Genomic DNA, 20,444 nt, shown 5'->3' on the forward strand with positions numbered 1-20,444 from the left:
TATTTCCTAGACTGATGGAAGGGCCAGCGCTTGCCTTTGAACCACAGGGGAGACACCCTGATTTTCCCCCTCCAGGGGCACAGGTACAGAGGTGGCTGTCCCTGCAGAAACTTCCCTCCACATTTTCCCTTTCCGTTGGGCTTCCCCAAATCCTCATCCCTCCTTCCACAAACCCAGACCCTGCCTGGTCTCATGGTTGTGGAGAATTAACTCAGGGGCAAGAAGGCTGGATAAGGAGATAAGTGAGGAAATAAGAGAAATAAAAATAGAAATGCCACAGCAGGGATCTCGTGGCAGTACCCACTCTGGGCTGGGATTGTTCTACATGTGTGACAGGCGTTAAGTCCTCCCATCTTCTTGATAACACTGTGAAGTAGGTTTCATTCTTATCCCCCATCTTTTAGATGAGGACATTGAGGCAGAGAAAGGGGACACATTTGCTTTACATTCACTCTGCTAGATCAGGTCCTGATGCGTAGTAGATGCTCAGTATTTGTTGAGTGAATGAAGATGTGATTGATAAAACTGGAAATGGGAACAGTGTGGTGGCTCACACCTGTGATCCCAGTACCTGGGGAGGCTGAGGCGGGAGAATCCCTTGAAGCCAGGAGTTTGAGACCAACCCGGGCAACATAGTGAGACCCACATCTCTACAAAAAAATAAAAATACATTAAAAAATTAACCAGACATGGTTGATGCACACCTGTGGTCCCTGCTACTTGGGAAGCTAAAGCAGAAGGATTGCTCGAGCCTAGGAGTTCGAGGCTGCAGTGAGCCATGAATGTACCATTGTACTGCAGTCTGGGTAACAGAGCAAGACTCTGCCTCAAAAAAAAAAAAAAAAAAAAGAAAGAAAGAAAGAAAAAACTGGGAATGGGAATGCAGTGGGTTGTGCTGTGCAAAGCTCTCAGCAAAGCCCCAATTCGGGAACCCGCAGGACAAGTAAGCATGTGTGTATGCTGTCCTGAGCTGAGCCTTACCTCTAGCAGGGATGCTGGCGTGGAGGTTGCCCCAGATCTGGGGCTTCTGCACCAGGAGGTGTGGATGCCTCTGGTTGGTTGTCCACCTGGAGCACCAGGCTGGGAAACCTGTGCCTGGGAGGGAACCGCACACCCAGTGCTTTGCCCTGCAAGGCTTTGAGTAACTGAGTTCCATTGTAGACTCCTCCGGCAATTCTAAGGAACCAAATTGTTCTCAATTCATTATAATGAAAAACAAAAATCAGCTGGGCACGGTGGCTCACACCTGTAATCCCAGCACTTTGGGAGGCCGAGGCGGGTGGATCACGAGGTCAGGAGTTCAAGACCAGCCTGGCTGACACGATGAAACCCCCGTCTCTGCTAAAAATACAAAAATTAGCTGGGCATGGTGGTGGGGGCCTGTAATCTCAGCTACTGTGGAGGCTGAGGCAGGAGAATCACTTGAACCCAGGAGGCAGAGGTTGCAGTGCAGAGATCACACCATTGCACTCCAGCCTGGGCAACAGAGTGAGAATCTGTCTAAAAAAAAAGACAAAAATCACGGAGGCGATTTTTGTGTGTGGAGACGCGGGTGTTTGTGCAGGCCAGCTGCCCGTGCAGGCGGGAGTCGCCCTGCCTGGCTCCAGGAACCACAGACCCAGCTTGCTCCTGGGCAGCCGTGCCCGGCCGTCACCTGTGCCCTTCCCCGCCCTCTGGTGGCAGAGCTTAGAAATGTCCACTGGCTCCTTGGCCGGCAGGTTCCTGTATGGGTCTGACTTAGTCCCAAGAGGCCAGGGCTTCTATTTCACCCAGGGGATCCCTCCACTTCCAAGAGCCCGAGCCCAGGAAAAGCGTCTGGGCCAGTGGCTTCCTCTTCTGGGATCCGTGGTGTCAGTGTGGAGAGAGGAAGAGGCTTTTCTTGGGCTGGCGTGGCCAACCCAGAGAATACAGGGCCAGGCAGGGCTGGAATGCCAGGGCGGCCAGGTGGGGACTCTGGTGATCTGAAGACCCAAGGGACGGCCCCTCCCTGACTCCAGCCGATGGCTGCCAGGCAGCGAATCCAGCCTGCTATTGCCCCAAATCTTAACTTTTCTAAAGAAACTAAGAATCTCAGTTTTTATGTGCTGTCTCTAATTTTAAAGAAGTGGCATCTTCCCTCCCTCTCTTCTTCCCCTTGGCTCTTCTCTCTTCCCTCTCTCCCTCCCTCTCTGTCATTCTTTTAACTGCTGTGTGTGCAATAAACTGTCCGAGGGCCAGTGAGGCCCCCTGGGCCTAGAGTTTGAGACTGCTTCCCTGGAGAAGGTGTCGCTGAGTCTGAGCTCCGCAGCCTCTGACCAGCTTGGACCAGCACTGGGCTAGGAGCATGTGCTCCGGGTGAGAGAGGGCCCTGCAGGCCCTGCCATCACCTTGCTGTGGGGGCCACCCCAAAGAGGTACAGTCATCCTCCAAGGAGGCTTGGGCCGTGTGCTCTGTGCAGCTGACGCCGACTGGCTTCACTCCTTCCCTCCACTTCCGGGCGCTGATTTTGTGTTGTTTATTTCGGTTGCCCTAGTTTTGATGCAATAACGGGGAGGATCTTGTTTCCACTTCTTAACAGAGTGTTGGTTTCACACGTAGCTTGAGGAAAACAGTGGCAGCTGGCTAAACACATACCAGATACTGAATTCACAGGAGGCTGCTCCAAAAGAAGTCTGTGCGGGCAACAGAAGACCGTGACAGTTTGTATTTTGCCAGACTCTGTGGCTACCTTCACACCCTGCAAGAATCCCCCTGGGAGAGACAAAGACCATAGACACTGGCGAGATGCAGAAATGAGTCCGGGGTACCCAGGGGGTTGGCAGCCTGAGCTCCAAGCGGTGCTAACTCCTTTACTTTGTTCCTACTTCATTCATTCATTCATTCATTCATTCCATACTTAGTAAGCATGCCCAAATTCCAGATACTGATCTGGGCACTGGGGACAAACACGATAAAGTCCCTCTTTCCTGGGCTGCCCAGTCTAGTAGGAAAAGAGAGACACTAAGCAAAGAAAACAGCAAAAAACAAAGATCATTTTGGAGATAGCAGGAAGAGCCATGAAGACAGTGCAGTGGAGGTGGATGGGGACAGATGGGGACAGATAGGGATGGGGTGAGAGCTGCTTCCGCTGGGACGGTCAGGAAGTAGGCTTCTGCCAGGGCACATCATCTTTCTCCAGAGAGCTCAACACCACGCAACACCACATGCCTGCATTCTGTTTTCTCCCACCGGAACATAGGTATCATGCTTGCAGGAACTCTGCTTTATTCACAGCCACCCAGACCAGAGCCTGGCACATAGTAGGTGCTCAGCCAATGTGTTGATCATGGAGGGAGCACTTGCATCATGAAAAGGCTCCATGAGGATTTGGGGAAGAGCATCCAAGAAGAGGGCATGGCCAGCCCTGTGCCTCTGAGTTGGCGTAAACATTCCATGCTGGTGTATGTGGCCAAAGGCAGGTGCACACTGAGTAGGGGGCATTGGATGAATCCAGGTAGACACAGGCCAATTAAGGCCCAGCCCTCACCACATTAAGAAGCTTAGATTTTATTCAAAGAGAAGCTGCTGAAGGGTTAAGTTTTCTTTTCTGTTTTGTATTGTTTCATTGTGTTTTGTGTGTGACAAGGTCTTGTTCTGTCACCCATGCTGACGTGCAGTGGTGCAATCATAGCTCACTACAGCATTGAATTCCTGGGCTCAAGCGATCTTCCCACCCCAGTCTCCTGAGTATCTGGGCTACTGGCATGCCCCACCATGCCAAGCTAATTTTTTCACGGAGATGGGGTCTTGCTGTTTTGCCCAGGCTGATCTCAAATGCATGGGCTCAAGTGATCCTCCCACTCCAGCCTCCCAAAGCGCTGGGATTACAGGTGTGAGCCACCACACCCAGCAGGTTATTCGTTTTCTGGGCTACTGTAATGGAGCGCCACAACTTTCTTGGCTTAAAAATATTAAGAATTGATTACCTTATAGTTCTGGAGGCCAGAAGCCCACCATGGGCCTCAGCGGGCAGAAAGCAAGGTGCTGGCAGGGCTACGTTCCTCCTGGCAGCTCCGGAGGCAAATGCGTTTCCCTGCTTTTTCCAGCTTCTAGAGGTGCCCATGTACCTTGGCTCCTGGCCCCTTCCCTCTTCTGCAGAGCTGGCAGCTGTGGGTGGGTCCTGCTCGCTTCGCATCCCTGCAGCCTCCTCTGCCACCTCCCTCCTCCACCTCTAAGAACCCCAGGTTACATGGGGAGCACCCAATCACTCTGGATGATCCTCCTGGCTTACTGTCAGCCGACTGGCCACCTGCCTCCACCTGTAGCTGCACGTCCACCTCCCTCTCCCTGCAACCTTACCTATGCACAAGCTCCACGGATTAGGATGAGGCCCTCTCTAGGAGAGGAGACATTATTCTGTCTACAGGGTTTTAGTTCAGACAGGGACAGAATCTGATTTCTGATGTGTAAAGATCCCTCTGTGCTGAATGGGGAAATGGGTCACAGCCTGGGAAGAGCGAAGCCGGGAGCCCAAGAAAAGGCTGTGGCGCTGTCCAGGTGATCTGCACAGGTGGCCTGGACTGAGTGGTGGCCGTGGAGAGAAGATACAGGGTTGCTTTTAGACACAGGCAGATACAGGGTTGCTTTTAGAATCAGATCATCTTCTAGCTTCCCAGGCTTTTATGTTGAAGCTGTAATTTGAAGAGTTGTGTGCTGTCCTCTTGGTGCATTTTATCAGCTTCCAGTGAGTGGAGGCTGATGCCTTAGCGCTGCGGTTCTCAAAGTGGGGTTCCTGGGCCAGCAACATCAGAACTTCCCTGAGAAGTTCTTTGGAAATGCAAATTCTCAAGCCACTCTAATGGAGGGGCTCCTGCAGTCACCCTCCCTCCAAGTGGTGGCCATACAGTATGCCACGGTTTGAAAACCACTACGGTAGGATTGGTGCTAACACTTAAATCCTAACTCCACTCTGGCAGCTGGCCAGCAGGATGGCCTTGGAGGAGTGGCCTGAAGGCCAGGAGACCCTTTCTCATCATTTTTCCGACAACTTACTCAGCTTCCTTTGCAGGAGTTGAGGGCAGACCTCATGTGAGAGGCTCACTGTGGTGGGATGGAAGAGGCGTCCCTGACTCCCTCCTTTGCACGTGTATGTTAAGTGGGCACGTGTATTCCCCTCAGGAAAGGTACCTTCAATATCCATCCATCAGCTTTCCCCGAGGACCCCAGAGCCCAGCAAAAGATTAAGTAGCCCTGGTCTGTGTGCTAGACACGGTGAGGGAACAATCCTAGTTAGCATTTAACGAACACTTTCTGCATATTGGATTCTGTTTTAGTTGTTTTATATGCATTGACATAGTTCATCCTTATGAACTATCCGTCATGAACCAGCCTTAGGAGGTAGGTATTGTTAGTATCATTGTCCCCATTCCACAGATAGGAAAACTAAGGCACGAAGAATGAACCTCCTTGCTTTAGGTCACACAGATGCCAAGTGGCAGAAACAGGATTCACAAACCTTCAGAGCCTGTGCATTTTGTCCCCACACAGACTTTAGATCAGGGGTCTGGCAAACTAGAACCCTTGGGCCAAACCCCTGCCGTCTGCTTTTATATGGCCTTCAAACTAAGAATAGTCTTTATATTTTTTAATGGTTTCATTTTAAATGGTTACATAAATACTTACATAGCATCCTCAATTTTGCCTCTTGTCATAAAATACCTACTATCCACTGATATCTATGACCTGAACCTCTAATTAGAATTTGCAGAGTCTCCGCCACCCTCTGCTCTCTCTGTCTGTCTGTCTGTCTCTCTCTCTCTCAGAGATGTGTGGATGCAACACAGACCCTTTTCTCTATGGAGACAGGGAGCTTCGTGCTTTGAGGTACCCTGGTGGGGATTTCAATAAGCCTCTGCAGCAGCTCCTGGGGGGAGGTGGGTTGTCACTGCCACTTCATTCATCAAGAAAGGCTTGAACCGGTGGAGCCACTTGCCCAGGCAGCCGAGTTTACAAGTGAGGCACTGCACCTTCATCATGCCTGATGCAAAAGCATATTCTTCCTTCTCAACTGCCTGCCTGGTTTGAAAGAGCTTATATTCCAGTTTCTCAAATAACATTTGAGTGTGAGAGAGCCTGACCCCAGAACGTCATGGAGGAGCACAGTGTGGTTTGAAAGAGCTTCTATTCCAGTTTCTCAAATAAGATTTGAGTGTGAGAGAGCCTGACCCCAGAACGTCATGAAGGAGCAAAGTGTGTAGTCCAGGTGAAGGATGGGGAGGAGACACAGGGAGAAAGAAGGGCCAGTGTTGGCCAAGGGTATCAAAGAAGACTTCCTGGAGGAGGTGGGGTAGCAAAGACAGGCAAACAGGTGATATTCAGACTTTCTTATACAAAAGGATATTATTTCAGGGGTATCCAATCTTTTGACTTCCCTGGGCCACACTGGAAGAAGAAGAATTGTCTTGGGCCACACATAAAATACACTAACACTAATGATAGCTGATGAGCTAAAAAAAAAAAAAAATCACAAAAACATGTCTTAATGTTTTTAAAATGTTTACAAATTTGTCTTGGGCTGCATTCAAAGCCATCCTGGGCCACATGCGGCCTGCAGGCCGTGGGTTGGAGAAGCTTGATTGATACGTTTCTCTAGCTAAAAGCTGCATGATGGTCTCTAACCTGAGGCACAGATTTATCAAGGTGCACAAACAGTGTGAATCTGCTAGTTACAGAAACCTAAAAATGGGTGGTTCAAACAAAGTTGGGATATTTTTCTTGCAAAACAAAAAGTCCTGAGAGATGCCTATCATGGCATGCAACTTGTCCTAAGCATCATTGCTTTAAAATAGTGCTTTATTGACCCCCACTTGTTCTAGGAAATGACGATCCACAGTCAACCTATAACACTGAACAATCTTCCTCTTTTGAAATATCCTGAAATTGCCCCCCTTGCTCACTTGCAGCTAATCCAGGGCCGTCAAATGTACATGAAGACCAATTGGAAAGTCTCTCCCCACTTTCAGAATTCCCAACTTCATGGGACACTTGCCAATCAGACACGTCTCAGGATTTCCTCTTTTACTCTATAAAATAGACTCTCCTTCCTAGAACTCTTGAATCCTTGCTGAAAGGAAATGACAGACAACAGGCTTCACCACCACAAGCTCATGAATTAACAGCCCTTGTTTATTTTGCTGCAGAATCAATTTTGTCTTTGATAGCACAGTGTTTGGCAGGAGGTTATATTCCGATTTCAGTGTTTGGCATATATTAACATAAATATATGTGCGTCCAACATCTCTTAGCTTTATTCTGTGACAGGAAGGGGTTGCTAGATGCTGGGCTGAAGGAAAGGAGTTTTGTGTTTGGCAGCCTAGGCTGGCATGATGCTTCGAGATGCCAAGGGGGACCCAGTTCCTGCTGTTATTCCATTCAGTTATCCTCAGCATGAGCTTCTTGCCTCATGGTCACAAAAAGGCTGCTCCATCTCCAGCATCAGATCAGCATTGCAATCAGGCGAAAAAGAAAGGGCGAATGGGCAAAGGTACCTGATGATGACTCAGCTGTGCTCCTTTTAAGGTGCTATCCTTGAAGCTCCACCCAACAACTCCCTTTTGTAGCTCCCGGCCTGGATATTGGTACACAGCCATCTTTAAGTGCATGCGAGGCTGAGATATACACTTCTTTAAAGACGATGTATTAGTCCATTTTCACACTGCTGATAAAGGCACACCCAAGACTGGGTAATTTACAAAAGAAAGCAGTTTAAGGCACTCACAGTTCCATGAGGCTGGGGAGGCCTCACAATCATGGGGGAACGTGAAAGGCGTGTCTTACATGGCGGCAGACAAAAGAAGAGAGCTTGTGCAGGGAAACTCCACTTTGAAAAACCATCAGATCTCATGAGACTTACTACCATGAGAACAGCACAGGAAAGACCTACCCCCATGCTTCGATTATCTCCCGCCAGGTCCCCCCAACAACATATGGAAATTCAAGATGAAATTTGGGTGGAGACACAGCCAAACCACATCAGACAGCCATATGGCATTCCCCAAGAACATACGGATTCCAGACACAAGAAGAAAACTGATGCTGGGAAGCCAACAGCATCCTCTGCTGGGTACTCTCTGGGTTTCTTTACAGGCAGGAAAGGGAACAAACTTTTGTAAGGACTTTTAATAACATGGCTAGGCACAAAAAGGGGGTTGCCAGAGATGTAAAGCAAGCACAACTTGGGTTAACCCATCTGAACTGCTGGGTACTCACAAAGGAAAAAGTCCTTTCCTTCAGCCCAACATCTAGTGACTCCTTCTTGTCACAGAAGAAAACTAAGAGATGTTGGATGCTCGTATATTCATGTTAGGTGCATCACCTTTTCTCTTCTTTGAAGATAGATATTTAAGAATAGCAAAGAACAAGTAGGGAAAAAATAAGAAATTCTACCTTTAAAGTGTGTTGTGCACCTGTCGGAAAACCATACGAGCCATACACGGGATAGTATATGTATCTGGTCTCTTTTCAGCCAGCCAGATCGGGTAATAGCAGCTCTGTTGCCAAGGGACACTCTCTTAAAGCAGCATGTTAATTGCACAGCTAATGTGTGAGTACACTCTCCCTTATTTTACAAAAAAAAAAAAAAAAATCTAGTAAAGCTAAAACACATGTGACCGTCCCAAAGATCTCATCTCCCTTCTACTCCTCTTAGGTAATCACTTTTGTAAGTGTGATTTACTATTTATAATTTTTTTCTAAACATTTATGTATATGTGTGAGTACATATTTACACACAAACACACATATATACAGATATACAATCATAGCGTTGTGTTTCAGTTTCTTGTTATTGTAACATAATTATTAAATTAATATTTTATGGTAATAACAGAATACTAAATCATATTCAATTAAATATATAGTTCATTTTAATATATTAAAATTAATTTAATAGAATATTTATACTATTATATATAAATACTAATATCAATATAGTTGTTTTAACATAATTGTTTTAGCATAAATGATATGTTCCTTATGTGATAATTGTGTAATAATGGTAACTATCTACATAATATCCACTCTCGCCTCCCTCCTTACTTACAGAATACTAAATTTGTTGGAGGTGGCAGTGTGCCCAGTTAAAAACACAGATGCTTCTCTACTTATGATGGGGTTATGTGCTGATAAATCCATTGTAAATTGAAAATATTCTAAGTTTGAAAATACATTTAATACACCTAACCTATGAAACATCGCAGCTCAGCCTAGCCTACCTTAAACGTGTTCAGAACACTTACATTAACCTACACCTGGGCGAAATCATCGAACACAAAGCCTGTTTTCTGATAAGGTATTGAATATCTCATGTAATTTGTTGAACGCTGTTCTGAAAGTGAAAAGCAAAATGGTTGCATGAGTATTCAAAGCACAGTTTCTACTGAACGGGTATCACTTTCACACCGTCATAAAGTAGAAAAATCCTACGTTGCAGTATCCTAAGTTGGGGACCAACTGCAATCTCCTGCCTAGACCTCCTTGTAGTGGTGCAATTATGAGCCAGGATGGGAAGAATATATAAACTGATGTTCACTGAGTTACCGGAGTCAATTAAAAAAAAGGTTAAGTAAACAGACTTACCTAATACAGACATTTTCCCCTTAATTTGTTTCTCCTGGAACTCAGATGCAATGGCTGGATGGGTAGCAGCTTTGTCGTGGTCATAGGCATGAAGCCCTTTAGCAGAGTTGGTGGTACAGAAAGATACATGGATGCGGGGTCCTTAGTGAGTTCATGGAGCCGTTGAATAAGCTCTGGGTAGTGTTTCTCTGAAGTTCTGTGGGGGTAAAAACTACAAAGAAAACATAATTATTACAAATACTTGTGGTTATTTGTTTTTACATAATTGACATTGTTCTGTAACTTAGTTTTCACCCAATAACACATCTTGGAGATCTTTCTATGCTAGTACATGTAGTTCTCCTTTCCAACTGCTTCCTAATAATAGTAAAAAAAAAATAGGTAGTTGTAAGTGGGAGTTGAACAATGAGAACACATGGTCACAGGGAGGGGAACATCACACACTGGGGCCTGTCGGGGGTGAGGGGCAGGGGAAGAGAGAGAATTACAAATGCTCGCATGCATTAGACAAATACCTAGTGCATGCGGGGCCTAAAACCTAGATGACGGGTTGATAGGTGCAGCAAACCACCATGGCACATGTATCCCTATATAACAAACCTGCACATTCTGCACATGTATCTCAGAACTTAAAGTAAAATAATAATAATAATAATAGGTAATGTTTTTGAGGACCTATCATGTGCCAGGCATGACTGAGCACTTTGTATTTAGTAAGTTGTTTAATCTTCAAAATGGTCCCAAGAGGAGTGTGCTATTAAGAAGCTCCTTCTATAGATGGGAACAGAGGCACAGACAGGCTAAGTGAGCACCCACCATCACAGCTAGGAAGTGGCCAGGCTGTGATTGGAGCCCGGTGGGCTGGCCCGGAGCTGCCCTCTCCACAGAGCCCTATCCTCTGTATCTCTTCTCTTTCTTTCTTCACTGCATTCTCTCCTGGGGTTTGCTATGTTCAGGCAGTTTACTGTGGATAGCCTCTTCTATTATTTCCAATCAGGCGCAAAGCTGCAGTGGACACCTTAGACATGTCTGCCTGTGCCCAGGAGTGAGAGTGACCCTAGGTTAGCCACTGACCAGGGAGCATCTTAGGTCAGCGGATGGCACTCAGAGGCTTCAGTGCCTTCCAATCAGGTGCCCCCACCATACATCAGCAGCTGTGACCCCTGGCAGCTACTCCCCACAGCCTCACTGGCCCCAGGGTAGGGGAGCCTTCTAGTAGTTGGGCTCAGGACATCTCTCTGCCACTCCCCCACGGGTAGAAGGTGGTTTCTCCCCCTTCCTCCAGCATACTGTGTCTCCACCTGTGCCCAGGGGCCATAGGGTTTGCTTAACCTGAAGGCTTTGGTCCCACAGGGGAGAGAGAAAGGTCTGGTTAGGGCTTCGCCATGTGTCTTCTAACATGGTCCATTCTGTCTTCCTTGTGAGTGCCTTTTTTTGTGGTTTGTGAGTTTGCAAAGGAAGGTGCATCTTTCTGGAACAATTGCAACCGTCAGGGGCCTTCAGCACCCAGCTGCAGCAGTGTAGCAAGGCAGGCAGCAGTGTAGCAAGGCAGGCAGCAGTGAAAGGTCATATGAGGGGGTCTATATTCCATAGAGAAACTTACCACCATAAAACAGCGCAAAAGTGGGTCTGCTTTTTGCTCTTACTGTGGGTTTGCAATTTGAAATAACAAGTTGGTCCCCATGGAGGTGGATTGCACTCGCCCCTCCCCTTGGGACATTGCCTCCTCCAAGGCCTGGGTCCCAATGCTTTTCTCTTCTTCTTCTCTTCTGCGTTCCAACCTTGCACTCCTGCAGCGTGGAGTCCTCTTGCTTCTCTCCTCACATGGCCACCTTCTGCTTCTAAACAATGATTAGGGTGCAAGTCTGCCCTCACCTGTCATGTCATACGCCCATGCTGACTTCTTCCCCTCTGAGCCCTTCCCTGTTGCGACTGGCCACCTCCCCTCTGCTCAGCCTCCCACGAGTTTGATAAACACAGTTTAATTGTCTGTGTGCTCCCTACAGAAGCAAGGCAGCATGGGGTACAGACAAGCCTCTTAGTTAATGTTGATGGAGGGAAGACCGTTCCTTATCCCTCTGTTGATTTTTTTCCCCCGATTAACGTTAAGACCGAGATGGATGTCTTGCCGGTGCAATATTAAATAAGAACCGCGATAAGCTCAGAGGCCTCATCCATCAGAGCGGATGCTGAGCATCAGTCAGTTAAGAATGACAAGAAGGCATCTCAGGCTGGCTCAAGCCATGGAGGAGAAAAGTACAGGGGCCTCCAGCTTCAGGCACTGCTGGATTCAGGGGCTCCATCTCCTGACCTTTCTTTCCACGATGCTAACTGTACATACGTGCAAGCTGGCATTCAGCATCTCTAGACTGACCTGAACATCAGCCAGTGATAGTTCTGCAACCTTTGTGTCTACCAAGGACTGACACTCTCTCTCTGTAGGGAAAAATGGAGCTGGAGTGAGCTACGGATTTGAAATAAAGCCTAGGTCCTTTTGTAGTTCATAAGGGTGAACGTGAACCTTTTGTAGTTCATAAGGTTTTCATCCTCATGTGTGAGACATGTCTCCCTCCGACCTTATTATGATGTTGGCACGTTGCCCGTCTGATGTGAAAAATAAGAAATGAATAAAATTTTTAAAAATACATAACATAAATCCTGTGCTCTGAGACAGGGTAGCGCAGAAGTGGGCACAGGGATCCTGAGTTCAAATTCTGATTTCAGAATTCTTAGCTGTGTGACCTTGGCTGAATTACTCAATCTCTCTGGGCCTCAATCTCTTTATGTGAAAATTAGGGACAATAAAAATACTTCACGCATAGGGATGTTGAAAGTACAGAAGTGGGCACAGGGATCCTGAGTTCAAATTCTGATTTCAGAATTCTTAGCTGTGTGACCTTGGCTGAATTACTTAATCTCTCTGGGCCTCAATCTCTTTATGTGCAAATTAGGGGTAATAAAAATACTTCACGCATAGGGATGTTGAAAGTGCAAAAAAGTCGATATATGATATGCAGCACCCGGACCAACAGGGCGTTGAGGGATGGTTTTACTGTTGTCCTCCTCGCATCTTTTCCTCTCCTGTCTTGATAATCCAGGTGTCACAAGGATAAAAGATTTCACCTTCCACTTAACGGATATTTTTCCCCACTGACTTTTCAGAATTCTCCCTTATAATTCCCCATTCCCTCTTGGAAAGCTCAGTTTAAGTGTCCTTTTCACACGTTAAAGGCTTTAAAATGAAAGAGAAAATTGCTTTTATCTTCTGGTGCATTCTTTTCTCTTTTTGTTTACTCAACCATCAGGAAAGCATTTTCTACTTTGTCCCCTAAGACTTGTCATTAATATAATCATTCTAAATGCTGTTATAACCAAACAAAACTACAGATGCTAACTAGCAAGCAGATGAAACTCACATGTGGGGGAAAAATGCGAATGACTCTTTGGTACATACAAGTTTTTTTAAATTATCTGTAATTAGTGGGAAAGAAAATATGTGGACTATATTAAAAATAAGCTCTTTATTTTTGAGGAAAAAGACCATCATAAAGAACAGGAATGCTGTCCTTTTTATTTATGTGAATTGAGATAATTGGGACTCTCAGGGTTAATGTAAGTTTCCATCATAAATAATACCACCATCTGTGATAAATGGATGCCTCTCTCTTTGAATAGATACAGCGAAACATTCTCAAACCATATGCTATGTGAGCAGCAAATGCAGATATTTAAATTCTGCTGTAAATGCTTGTATTATACAGCTCTAAATCCCTCCAGATTTTTTTTTCTTTTTGGTTTCCATTTCCAAACTGTTTTGGAGGCACAGTAAAAACCATGTTTACATTTTCAATCAGAGAGGTAAACCTGGTCTATAAATCAGATTGTAAAATGCACTGAAGAAACACTAAGAAAGTTCTCTTATGCATGAAACATGACTCGGAAAGACTTCCTCTCTATCAGGGGTTCGCACACTATGGCCTGTGGGTCAAACACAGCCCACCACCAGTTTCTGTGTGGTGGCCTGAAAACTAAGATTTTTTTTTATGTTTTTATGTCTTTAGATAGTTGGAAAAGTGTTATTTAATAGAGAGGCAGTGTTTTTAACATGTGAAATTCAAATTCTAGTGTTTAAAAGTAAAGTTTTATTAGAACACAGAAAGAGTCATTTGTTTACATTTGTCTCTGGCTGCGGTCACAGGAGGGTTGAGGAGTTGCAACGGAGACCATTTGGCCCACGAAGGCTGAACTATCTACTGCCTGGGCCTTTACAGATAATAGTATGCTGACTCCTTCTTTACATGACTAGCAAAGCAGAGTTACCACAGTTTGGATCAAGAAAGGTGTGTCCTCTTAGAAGCTTTTGGCTGATAGTGAGAGAAAACCCTCGCGCACTGAGGAAGTCCACTGGCTCACATGGCTGGAAGGGCAGCGGCAAGGTGAGATCCAGGCGAGCTTCTCCCGGGCCCCTCACTGGGCCAACCCCTGGGATAAAAGCACAGCCCCTTCCCTCACTGTGCCCACCCGTGGCTGAGCTTGTCTCTGGGCACTCATGCATAGATTCCAGATGGATAACAGTGTTTATGGGGAGACTGGCTCACTCATTGGCCCCTGGGGTGAAAGGCGTTTGCTTAAGAGTGAGGGACCTTCTTTCCCAGAAGTCCTAACACACTTCTCATAGGTCCTTGGCCCAGTTTGGCCGGGGGCAGGGCTTTCCCAGCCCAGCACAGTGATCTCTGGGGCTGGATAATTCTGTGGGCGGGCTGTTCTGCACAGTGTAGGATGTTGAACAGCATCCCTGGCCTCTGACTGCCCGCTAGATGCTAACAGGATGCCCCCCAACCCCATTCTTTTGTTTTTTTTTTTTTTTTTTTGCAGGATGGGGATGGAGTCTCGCTCTGTTGCCCAGGCTGGAGTGCACTGGCACAATCTCGGCTCATTGCACCCTCTGCTTCCCGGGTTCAAGCGATTCTCTTTACTCAGCCTCCTGAGTAGCTGGGCTTACAGGCGCGCACCACCATACCTGGCTAATTTTTGCATTTTTTTGTGGAGATGGGGTTTCACCATGTTGGCCAGGCTGGTCTCAAACTCCTGACCTCAAGGGATCCACCACCTTAGCCTCCCAAAGTGCTGGTATTACAGGCTTAAGCCACCGCACCTGGCTGCCCCCCAGCCCCATTCTTGACAACAGAAAAAATCTCCAGACATTGTGAAATGTATCCTTGGGAGCAAAACTGCCTCTGTTTGAGAATCACGGGTTTAGGCCTATGTATAACTGAACCAGGTAATGGGAATGAGCTTGGAATTGCCCTGTGTGATTTAGACCAGGGAATGGCAAACTACAGACCATGGGTCAAATCCAACCCGTCACCTGTTTTGGTACAGGCTGCAAGCTAAATACGGTATTTACATTTTTAAAGATTATGTAAGTACCTATATATAATGTTGATTTTTGTCTTCTAGCCTGCAAAAACCTAAGACATTTACTATATGGTCCTTTAAGAAAAAGTTTGCCAACCTCTGGGTTAACACCAATCATTCTCAACCCTCACCTTTATGAGCCATGAAACGAAATCTCTGATTTGATAACCTACATATGTACATAATTAAAAACAAATCAGTATAGTGCTCTGTCATAGGCGGGAGAAACAATTCAAAGTCAAGTAATATTTTAACAGGTATATCTAGAAGGCCGAATGAAGTAGTCAGATACTTGCTCCTGTATTTAGAGTCACCATGGGTGTGTCAGCCACAGATGCAGACTGGTATAGCTATGTTGGAGCAAGTTGCATTTCACATGCAGATTGGACATGGTGATGTAATTTTCGGAAAGGATCAACAACTTTTTAGATAAGTTTCATCAAAGTCTGATCTCCACCCCAGTAGTTGCAATTCTGGAACACATACAGTATGTGGAATCATTGCCCTTCTCCCAGTTATTTAGTGGATGTTTAAGATCGGCTCTTTGCTTGGATCATTGTAAGTGGGTTCCTCACCTCTGTGAATGTCCAGTGGGGCAGCGTCATGCAGAATCTGGGCAATTCTTTGTGGTTGTAGAACAGTCTCGTGCTGTGCAGAAAACCTAGCAGAACTGGCTGTGATCTCTACATGCCAGTGGTGTTCCTCCCTCTAGTCATTGTGATAATCAAAAATGCCACCCTCCCCAAAGATGTTTACATCCCTATCGCCAGAGCCTGCAAATATGTGACCTGCGTGGGGAAAGGAACTTTGCAGATGTGATTAAGGTAAGGCTCTTGAGATGGGGGGACTATCCTGGATCATCCAGGTGGCCCTGATGTCATCACAGGGGTCCCTGTAGAGGGAGACAGGAAGTCAGGGGCGAGAGAAGCTGCCGAGATATTGGCTTAGAAGAGAGAGACTCCAAGCCAAGGACTGCAGGTGACCTCCAGAAAATGGAAAAGGGAACAGATTCTTCCCTGAAGCCTCCAGAAGGAACACAACCCTACTGACACTTCAGGGTTTTTTTGTTTGTTTTAGCTTTTATTTTAAGTTCATGGGTATATGTGAGGGATGTGCAGGTTTGTTACATAGGTAACCATGAGTCATGTGGGTTTGTTTTATAGATTAGTTCATCACCCAGGTATTAAGCCCAGTATCCATTAGTAATTTTTCCTGATCCTCTCCCTCCTTCCACCCTTCACCCTCCGTTAGGCCCCAGTGTGTGTTGTTTCCCTAGTGACACTTTGATTTTAGAGTTCTGACCTCCAGGACTATATAAAAAGAAAAAATATATATGTGTTGTTTTAAATGGCTAAGTTTGTAGTAATCCGTTCCAGCAGCATAGGAAACTGACACACCGTCCCTTAGAGGAGCACCTGTCCTGGGAGAGCCCCAGCCTGAGCCAATCAGAACCCACCTGCCGACGGACCTCGGTTCCAAGCCGCATTGTGGGTGGTCAGCGGGGGAGGGCAGGTGGAGGATGTGGAGGAATCGGCCACGTGGCCACCACGCAAGCCATTAGCTGAGCTTAAGTTGCGGAAACACTGACACCATGCAGTTAAAGCAGCCCATGTTAGACTTGTAACTTCGCCTGGTAAATATTTCCCTCTGTGCCTATGTAGGGCACCCTTCTTGTGCTGATGAAGTCCAAGATTCTGAAGATTTGAGAGCATTTGTCTTTGAAAGGCACAGTTCCTTTGCTGTACTTCTAGGAGTCTGACTGAGTAGCATCTGAGAGTGATTATGGAGCGCTCCCAGAGAAAAGGGGGGAACTATCCCCCCAGGGGCTCAGAGGGGAATATAAGTACCTGCTCTTTTAAAGGAGAGTTTGACGGTTACGAAATTGCAAACCGCGCTATGTAATTTCAGCAAAGGATATTCAGGGTTTTTTCAGAAGAGGCATTGAAATCAAATAATCCATTTATCAAGGTGCCTTTTGTTTCAATAAAAAAGAAACATTGAGCCATATTTAGCAGAGAGAGACATTCTGTGTCTGGGGAATGTTAATAAATCACCAATGGAGAGAGGAAAAAATATTCAGGCTTGCTTGTGTTTCAAGTAAGCTGCAGTGACTTGGAAGGAAAATCCAGTCAGGGCTCTCCTTGAGGCATATGAAGAAAGGCAAATCCTGTTTTGCAGGTGTCTGATATCATATGAGTAAACCAGAGATGTCTGATGCAGGAGACACCTCCAAAGTCCTGAAAAGAGCCCACTTCCCTTAATTTCAGATTTTTCTTTCTCACATAGACATCACCCAATTTTCTTTTCACATATGGATATCACCCTTACCCCCACCATTTCTGTAGTTTTAAAAGCTTGTTACTATAACTGATGAACATATTTGAAATAATGGTAATGATTATGATAACAGCAACAACAATTCCCAATTGTTAAGCATGCTGAGTGCTTAGTTTATTGCTTTAAGTGAGGCGGTCTTATGTGATTCCCATCATCGACATGAGGATTCGGAGGCTCAAGAGTTTAAGGTATTTTCCAAAAGACAAAAACAAAACAAAAAAGTCCTCATCTAGGAAGTTGTGGGACAAGGATTCATTGTTGAACTTTGTGTCACTCCACGAACTCCTAACCACTGTGATACATTTCTTCTTTCTGGGCTGGAGAAGGCTTTGATTAAAGTCCTTCCCCTGTTTCTTCCTGTGTATGTAATATCTGACAAACTACCTCAGGCTTTCTATGTGGATCAAGTTAGATCAGGGTTTGTCAACCTCAGTGCTATTGACATTGTGGGCTGGATCATTATTTGTGGTGGGGGCACTGTCTTGTGCATTGTAAGATGTTTAGAACCATCCCTGGCTCCTGCCGACTAGATGTCAAAAACAACCCCCTCCCAGTTGTGACAACCAAAAAATGTCTGCAGACGTCACCAAGTGTTTCTCAAGAAAATCACCCTTAACCCTGACTTAGATGCTGTTCTTGAAAGCCCCTTGCACACCCTGAAACAATTCCACTTGTGCCTGTGGATTATTTCAGGGTATGTTATTTTTATTTTTATCCAATTCAAGAGGGAAGCAGGACCTAGTAAAAATACTATATTTGTGGGCATATTTGTATATTTGTGGGCATCCACTGCCTACCCCATTTACAATAACCCCTGGCTTCATCCCATCTGCCTGGATAGACTTCCCACTCCTCACATGCTGGGATTCTGAGCTTTCCTTCCCCAGTCTTTTGGTTATGTTGTTCTTCATCCTAGAATTCTTGCTGTATTCCATTCAGTCTCCGCGGGTCCTACCCATCCTTTATGTCCCAGCCTAGAAAACATCAACTGTAAAGAATCTATCTCTGGTCAACATGTCTGAAAGTGAGCGTTGCGATGAAGGCAGGGCATCACGTTAGTGGGAAAGCTCATTCTCCCAGTGTTATCCTGTCTGGGCACTGAGTGACGTGGCCTTGCCGTATTCTATTCAACCTCCTCAGGCCCTAACCATCCTTTATGTCCCAGCCCAGAGAACATCAGCTCTAAAGAATCCATCCCTGGTCCACACGTCTGAAAGTGAGCATTGCGATGAAAGCAGTGCATCATGTTAGTGGAAAGGCTCGTTCTCCCAGTGTTATCCTGTCTGGGCACTGAGTGACGTGGCCATCTCCGGTGTCCACTATCTCAGAATCTGAAAAACTCAATTTCCGACTGCAGCTTTGTGGTAGAGTTCTCCGATGAACAACCGGTGGAGGACACAGTATCCCCAACACTGACAGGCAGGTACAGATAAAGAAAATGGATAAACAGGAAGGGAGACAGCAATGAACGTGCTGTCCACATGGAGGCCAGATAGGCAGGTGCAGCTGTCAACTGCTCCCCAGGCTGTCTCCCGTGGCCATAGGAAACCAGCATTGGACTTTTCCAGGGGTATTGTTTCAGGTCAATAAAAATGACTCAATTATCCTATCTTTCTGGGAGATGTTGGTGCAAGCAGATGAACTGGAGTAAGAGGAAAGACATTTGTCAGAACTTGCAATGCCATGGCAGCCCTGGAATTGTTTCCTTGCAGTCAGGAGATAACGTTTCCGGGAGAAAACACAGCAAAGGCTGGCAACCACCTCTGATTCCTTAATCTGCTACCTCTGGGCTTCCCAAGATGAGAGGTAAGTTTAGGGAGCGTACACGGTGCTGCAGCCTGTGAGGGTGCAGATGGACCCTGCACAGGTTCGTCGAGGAGTCTTTCATGTGGGCATCTCTGTGGTTGGCTGTTGGAGATTCCTGGACATGGTGCAAAATCGCCTGTTCAACCATATGAGAAAGTGGGAATTTCCTGCTTAATTATTTGAATTATTCTGAGTCTATCTAAGAGAAAATCTCATTTTGCAGCCACTGTATCTTCAGCAACCAACACTTGATAATCTCCCTGCTTAACAAAGAAATGGCAAACTATGGCTCAGAGCTATAGACAGGCAGCAAATAGGGGATGTGATCTTGGTTTTTTATTTACAGTAAGATTATTTAAACAGAACTATTCATTTATATTAGTACATTCTTTATTACAATTTTAATTTATAAAGTTATCAATTATTAGTAAGCTCCTGGACTGATTAACAGTGCATACATTATCTGGTTCATGTCATGAGATTGAGGGAGGTGTGAAGCTTAGGAAACAGCACCCTCAGTTGAAAGCTCTGTGTACAGAGAGCTGCGCTAGGCAGTCTTGGGCATGTATGTACTCAAGAAGTTCTTGATAAATTCTCAGCAGCCCCCATGGACAGGTGCTAGTGCATTATTTTATTGGGGAAAGGAATGATTGTTCTTGTCTGCTGCAACAATTGTTAGTTTACTTCTGGGTGACCATATGCTCTAAAAGTATGCAAATGTGAGGCAAAGAAGGTACTTACATGCAGGTGAAGTTTCCTTAACACCTCTGATGCACTGACACTGAATGGCTGCAGAGAGTTGCCATCCCCTGGTACTGGATGTCAGAATGTCCATGGACATTGGCTCCAGTTCTTCCTACCACACGTGAGAAGTTCTGCCTTCCAGCAAATGGTGTCTACATTTTCCCTCATTGTACACCTTACTGCTGTGTGAAGTGGCTTCGTCCCCCATCTGGCTTGCTTCATGTTTGGGCTATTGGTCAAACTTCATGCATTCCTCAAGTGTTGAATGAGTCGTCACTGAGTCACATGGTATTCAAGACAGAAGGGTACCCTGCTGGATAAACACACTATCCTTTTTCCCATGGAGCTTCCAGTCTGTTAGGGAAGATGGTCATTAACCAAACATGCACACAAACAAATATAAAATTACAGCTGTGTGAAAAGATATAAAAAAGAGGTGCATGGTGTTTTGGGAGGGGCACTGGACCTAGTGTGGAAGTCAGGGAGGCTTCCTATTAATAGAAGAGGGGAGGTGGATCTGGGAACCGAATGGAAATTAATTAGGC

General features: G+C 45.9%; 1 protein-coding gene and 1 pseudogene across 1 annotated transcript in view; both read left to right on the top strand.

Moving 5' to 3' along the window:
* The window catches only part of TMEM132C (transmembrane protein 132C), a 438,903-nt gene that overhangs the window by 118,713 nt on the left and 299,746 nt on the right, over positions 1-20,444 (top strand). The window lies entirely within an intron of this gene.
* On the top strand, positions 12,083-12,204 carry LOC112436837 (small nucleolar RNA U13; annotated as a pseudogene).

This window comes from Pan paniscus, chromosome 10 (genome assembly GCF_029289425.2).
Source record: "Pan paniscus chromosome 10, NHGRI_mPanPan1-v2.0_pri, whole genome shotgun sequence".
NCBI lineage: Eukaryota > Metazoa > Chordata > Mammalia > Primates > Hominidae > Pan > Pan paniscus.